The sequence below is a fragment of the Erinaceus europaeus genome, chromosome 1 (assembly GCF_950295315.1).
Source record: "Erinaceus europaeus chromosome 1, mEriEur2.1, whole genome shotgun sequence".
In the NCBI taxonomy this organism is placed as follows: domain Eukaryota; kingdom Metazoa; phylum Chordata; class Mammalia; order Eulipotyphla; family Erinaceidae; genus Erinaceus; species Erinaceus europaeus.
In genome coordinates, this window is record NC_080162.1 from 127468677 (window position 1) to 127475878 (window position 7202).

Here is a 7202-nt window from a genome sequence, read left to right on the forward strand (position 1 = left end):
CTGGAAAGGTAGGGTTCCATGATGCATTAGTGAGGTCGTTTGCCCGGGGAAGTCAGGTTGGCACCATGGCAGCATCTGTAACTTGGTAACTGAAAAAGCATTCAGATATAAAGCAGAACAAATTGTTTAATAAGCAGGAAACTGAAAGCAAGAATATAGCAGATGAAATTCAGGGTCTCCATTTTGGAAAAAAACTAGTAGGTCTATTTTAGGTATATTGCAAGTGGCTCATGACTTTACTAGTAATTTTTGCCTGAGCCCAACAGTTAACAGGTAGGTGGACCAAAGGTATTATCTGGGGAGATGGTGTTAGGGTTGGGAATAGGACTAGAAAGCTAGATCAGGGCAGATAGGAACTCCCAAATATAGAAATAGTATATAAATATTGTTAACTGTAAACCCCATAGATTTTATCTGGGGCCTATATTCATTGCAGGAGCCTGTGTAACCTTTGCATTCCTATCGGTCTGAAGTGATATTATGTGGTCATGGCTAGGAACATTCTAGGCTGCACTAATTTCAGGATCCATCTTTCTCAAGTGGTAGAGTGTATTGACCCAACCTCCCTTCAGAGAATGGGGCTGTCCCTGTCACTGATGATCCTTATAGGGGGCAAGGTCCTACAGGGACCCATAAAAGGGGCACACTATGTTGTTCCTGATGGAGATGACCAGTGATAGTGGAGAGAAGGATCTGTTAAAAGTCTAGGGCCATCATTTCTGTGTAAGAATCTCAGGATTCCCTCACTAGGGCCCCAGATGATGGGGTGGCATGGTAGTAACCAAAAGAACCATCATTAAAATATGCCAGTCTCATGTGTCCTGGAGCTCTGCTTCCCCAGAGACCCACCCTACTAGGGATAGAGAGAGGCAGACTGGGAGTATGGATTGACCAGTCAACACCCATATTCAGCGGGGAAGCAATTACAGAAGCCAGACCTTCCACCTTCTGCAACCCACAACAACCCTGGGCCGATACTCCCAGAGGGATAGAGAATGGGAAAGCTATCAGGGGAGGGGATGGGATATGGAGATCGGGTGGGAATTGTGTGGAGTTGTACCCCTCCTATCCTACAGTTTTGTCAATGTCTCCTTTCCTAAATAAAAAAAAAAGAAAAAATATGCTAGTCTCTTGCCTTTATTTAGCTTTTGTAGTCCTTACTTTGTCTGACAAGGTTAGCTTTGGAATGATTCAGGGAAGCGAAATAGGAAGTATATGAGGAGGGTATCTATATCTAAGTAGAGACTATTAGATTAGGTACTTCGTGGTGTCTTTTTTATGTTTTTCTACTTGCTTGCTGCACTTATTGAGTCACTGCAAACTACTGTGCGCTTTTGCTTTAAGGTAGATATATTTCCCCTAACGTATGGATACATGTGTACACATATGCCCTATTTCATGGACCCTGGTCCATATATAGGTGCTGTGGCTTTGTTAAAAAGTGCACCACTCGAAATGGAATTCAGGAGTTCTATTAGCTAGGAAAGTTCTCACCAGAGTAATGAAGCTGGAGGGTTGAAATTCCGCACCTGACGTCTCTGGACACAGTCTGAAGTTAAACATGCTGAGGTACTACACTTGATCTTAGCCAAAAGGCCGAGAAGCAATAAACATGCTGAGGTACTGATTACTTGAAGAACTTTTTTTTTTTTTTTTTAATATGTAAGAGGAAAAGAGTACATGTGAAGAAAGTATTGCTCTAGCATTTATGGTGTTCTGTTTGTCTTTATAGAGTGCTAGGGATCCAACTCATTCTAGGCATGTTCTTGTTAACTGAACCACTTCCCTAGTCCCAAAAATGTCTTTGATATTGGGTCTTGTCATGGTAACTAAAGAGAATATTGAGATAGATAGATGTGCCTACATGGTGTAATGGGAAATATATAGAGAGCTCTATATGTTAACTCAGGAATTGTTTGGCTCAACAACCACAGCAAGGGTTTGGTAGACATTTATAACTTTTTCTCTCTGTAAATCTTGCAATAGGCTACTATTTTAAGAATTGTTTCTGTATTTTTTTAAGGCTATATTTCTTTTTTTCAGGAGTCCAATTTCTGCAGTCTCTTTTGCATATCTTTTATTATTTAGATCAGGTGTACTTTTGTACTGAGATATTTTTCTACTAGAAGTAAATTCAGTATCTTTGTCATCTTATCAAAAGTTCATATTTTTTGGTACATGTGGAGCTTTATCAAATCTCCTGTCTTCTAGTATTCTCTGCTTAATGTTACTATTTTTCCCTCCTTAGTAGTGGTCTCTCCCTTAAATTGCTATAGTTTATACTCTCTCTCTTTGTGAACTCACTGACTGTAGCCAATCAAGGGTTTTAGGCTCTTTAGTCATTGGCCTTTCATGCACCAGTGTTGTTGCAATAGTGGGTGCTTAATGATTGCTGACCTACATTGAGAGATTTGAGTGACGTTCAATATTTTCTTTTTTATTATTGATTTAATAATGATGGATAAGACCATAATGATAGGGTAAGAGGGTTACAGTTCCACACAATTTCCACCACCAGAATTCTGTATCCCATCCCCTCCATTGGAAGCTTTCCTCTTCTTTATCCCCCTGGGAGCATGGACCCAGGACCAGTATGTGGTGCAGAAGGTGGAAGGTCTGACTTCTCTAATTACTTCTCTGCTGGACATGGGCATTGGCAGGTCTATCCATACTCCCAGCCTGTTTCTGTCTTTCCCTAGTGTTTTCTATACTGGTGTTGCCTGAGAAGTATGCCTTCATGAGAGGCTATTAGGGCACCCCTGCAATTCCTGGTGGTGAAGTTGGGCAAGAAGCCACTGCCGGACAACGCACCCCCTAAACAACTAAGACAGTACAGATCTAAATTCGTGTTTAAAATGACATGTCTTTGTAACAAAAGTTTTTCTCCTTGTGTATTGAAGACCATGTTTATGTGTGTGTTTGAAGTTTGGTAAACATTATCTTTAAGGTTAGAAATGTAACTTTAAGGCTACATTCTTACCAGGCAAAGTTAAATGAAAAAAGTTTTCAACATAATTCTTATAAAGGTAAAATTAACTTACATTTAAAGTCTAAGGTAAAAATTAGTTAAAAATCTATATATTTTAACTAATTTGGTCTAAAAACCTGTGCACACCTAAGGTGTGTCTCCATCTTATACAGGTGAAACAAAAGGTAAAAAAAAAAAAGAAGTTATTGATATGTAAAGCTCTCAAATACCTTCTCAATTAGGAACGATAGATTCTCATGCCTGAGGCTCTAACAATGATTCTTTGCCTTACCACATTTTATTGCGCTTAAATTGGTTAAGCAGCCTTAAAATGAAATCTGAAAGACCTTCCAAATTTATAAAGATACTTAAACCAATTATAATCATTGAGTTATCAATTGTGGTAAACTTCTAACCTCCTATAAGTTTTGTTTCATAAGTAAGTGAATTGCAGCTGTCAAGTTCTCTACAGAAAAGCAGAATTCCAGCAGCTGACCTTCCTCATGCAACATTTCACCCCCTGGGATTTCTTCCGTGGACATCTACTTTGGACTGGCATTTCTATCGGACTTACTGGTACACCTCTTGGAAACTACAGAAGCTTCCCTTTATGCTGCTGGGTTTTTCAAAGACTGACTGCAGCCAGCTGCCTTGGGACTCTATAGGCAATAATCCCCCTCCTTGCTAGGTAATGCCCACAGAGGTAGGAAACGCCTGTCAAGGCAAGAAATTCCCCAGAGGCAAGAGAAGCCCATAGAGGCAGGAAATGTCCTTTAGCTTGATAAGCCTTGCCCACAGAGGCAAGAAATGCCCCCTCAGGCCTTTCCTTGGCATCACACTGGTTCTTGTTCCTCCATGTTTGCGCCAGTTTTTTTTTTTTTGAAAATGCCTGTACGATATAGGTTTCTGTTCACTCCACACTCCTGATACTATGGTCAATTAGTTAAAAAGAAAAGGGGGAATTGTTGGTATGCTTCTAGTTCTGCTTCTGAGATCCCTTCTGTTACATTGCTTGACATTGTGGTCTATTTACATGGTCATTCTGTTACATTGGTTTGGTCTCACTCCCCGCTTCAGGGAGATTTTGGTTTAGTCTTTGCTAGTTGGCACTTCTTCCTTCTCCCTTCCCCCTACCTACGTACTTCCTTGGTTCCTGACTCTTCCACCGGAGGAGAGAGAGGAAAGATAGAGAAGGAGAAGATTGTGATTAGAGATAGCTTAGATTGCGCTGTGTTCCACATCAATAAAGAAATACTGCTCTCCACTCAGCCATGAGTCCCTGGTCGTCTGTATCCTGCCCGCGAAGCTAGCCTGGTATACTGGTGCTCTGAACTTTGACTGACATTGGAGTGTGTTGAAAAATGTAGAAGTGTTGGAGACAAATTGCTTACTTTATAATTTTGCTCTGGAATTTTGGCTTGTGAACACAGACTGGTGACTGCTTATCTATATGAAGAGTTGTATTATCATGCAGATACTGGAAGAAAGCTTAAGATGCATATATGCATATATAAGACAGGAGAAGTAAAACCATCGGTTAACATTTACTGTTCCTGCTTAACAGTTTTAACATATGAAATGACTTGCTATCACAGGAGGCATTGGTGATTTAGTAGTAGAATTTTTGCCTCCCATGAGATGTATTGCTTTATTTCTGGAATGTTAAACATCTAGTTTGAGTATTTCCCCCGTTCCCCCAACAAAATGTGATAAATTTATTTAGGTGTAAGGCAGACTCAGAAAAAAAAAACGAAACACACAGGTCTTAGGCTGGCAGAATAGATTGGTTTTGGGTTGTTTTCCCTTTTGCATTTTATCCTTCTTTGACTTGGTTGAGACATGGCTGCTATCTGGAGAACCAGTACACAATTGAAATAAACCATATCGGCATCATAAGACTGGTTTATTTTGTATCTATCAGATGAACTTCAATTGAGGGAAGGGCAGAAGTATACAAATCTCAACTGAAAGCATTGATCTTTTTTTCTGCTTCTTTTGACTATTTGAAAATGCATTTTGATTTTGTTATGAAGAACATACAATGATTTCCCAGGTGCAGTCAGAGTCATAGAATGCTTGAGTTGCAAGAAACTGTACTATTCATTGAGTTCAGCTCCCTCACTATATTTAGGGAATCTGAGACATAAAAAAGATTTAATAACTTGTTCAAGTTCACATTTAAAAAAATTATTTATAAAAAGGAAACAATGACAAGACCATAGGATAAGAGGGGTACAACTCCACATAATTCCCATTACCAGAATTCCATATCCCATCCCCTCCCCTGATAGTTTCCCTATTCTTTATCTCTCTGGGAGTGTGGACCCAAGGTCATTATGGGGTACAGAAGGTGGAAGGTCTGGTTTTGTAACTGCTTCCCTGCTGAACGTGGGTGTTGGCAGGTGTATCCATACTCCCAACCTGTCTCTCTCATTCCCTAGTGTGGCAGGGCTCTGGGGAAGTGGGTCTCCAGGACACATTGGTGGGGTCATATGCCAAGGGAGGTATGTTGGCATCATATTAGCATCTGGAACCTGGTGGCTGAAAAATAGAGTTAACATATAAAGCCAAACACATTGTTGACTAATCATGAACCTAAAGGCTGGAATATTGTAGATGAAGATTTTGGGTCTCCATTTTGAAGACAGCTAGTAGGCCTATTTAAGGTATATTCCAAAAGGCCCATGACTATACTAGTTTTTTTCTTAGCCTGAGACCTGAGATGCATGTGGACCGGAAGTTATTGCATGGGAAGTTGATGCCATGGCTGGATAAAGGACTAGAAAACTGGATTAAGGAAGAGAGTAGCTCCCAAATATGGGAAAGGTGTATAAATAGTATTGACTATAGATCCCATTGATTTGATTTGGTTTGGGGCCCATATTCAGCTTAGGAGCTTATGTGACCTCTGCATCTCTGTAGGTCTGAGCTCACATTCTGTGGTCATGAGTAGGAACGTTCCAAGCTGCCCCAATTTCAGGACCCATCTTCTTCAGGTGCTAGATAGAGTATGTTATCCAGCCTCCCTTCAGAAGGTGGAACATTCTCTACCATTGTTGCTCCACATTGAGGGTAAGGTCCTATGGGGCCCCACAGAGGGGTCTATTGTGTTGTTCCTCATGGAGATGACCAGTGACAATGGAGAGAGGGATTTATTTGAGGTCTAGGCCTATCATGTCTGTGTGGGAATTTCAAGACTCCCCTGACTAGGGCCCTTGATGATGGGGAAGGTCACATTATTTATCCACAGCAGAGCTGCAACTGGAATCCAGGTTTCCCATCTTTGGTTAGGATGCTGTATCTGGCCCTTTGCTGCACCTAAGGGTGGAGAAGTGAGAAAAATTTTTACTAAACAACTGACATGTTATTTATTTATCTATAAGAGGTTAGATGCTGGTTTTCATAATAATGGTTTGTATTCTGATAAAGACAGAACTCCATGGAGCTGGAGAGGTATCTCAGTAGAGGAGAATTTGCCTTGCATGCAAAAAGTCCTGGGTTCAATCCCCAACACCATATCAGAACATCAAAGACAAAGACAGGGAGTAGACAGCACAATGGTTATGCAAAGAGAATTATACCTGAGGCTCCAAAGTCCCAGGTTCAATCCCCAGCACCACTGTAAGCCAGAACTGAGCAGTGTTCTGGTAAATAAAGAGAAAAAAAAAAAAGACAAAACAGGTAGAATTCCATAGAAGATAGAACAATGACTGCTTTGCTTTCACTTAAAAAAAAAAGACCAAAGTTGAGTAATACGAGCAGAAAGGGAAACACAAAGTAGAACTTGGACAGAGTTTGGTCTATTACACCAAATTAAGCGACTCAGGTAGAAGGGGAGGCTTTCAGGTCCTGGTGCATGATGGTGGAGGAGGACCTAGGCTGGGGTGAGAGTGTTTTGCAGAAAACTGAGAAAATTTTACACATGTACAAATGACTATATTTACTGGAAACCACTAACCCCCACATACAATAAAAAAAAAAGATAAAAGAAAGACCAGAATGCTTTCCAACTTAATTCTTTGAGACTAGTTCTTATCTTCACCTTTGGAGAGGAAAGAATACACAATGTGTACTTGTTATAGTACCTTAGTGAATACTCAACCAGTGCTGCTTTCGAGTGTTTAGTCGATGACAGTACAAACTGATAGTAATGCCAGGAATGAAAACTTGAGGGTGGTGATTACAAATGTATAACTTTGGGCTGTACTCTGGGTCTATTGAGTCATGATTTCAG

General features: G+C 40.4%; 1 pseudogene; it reads right to left on the bottom strand.

The window, feature by feature from the left end:
- Positions 1–1482: 1482 nt before the first annotated feature.
- On the bottom strand, positions 1483–1608 carry LOC132542614 (U2 spliceosomal RNA; annotated as a pseudogene).
- Positions 1609–7202: the final 5594 nt, after the last annotated feature.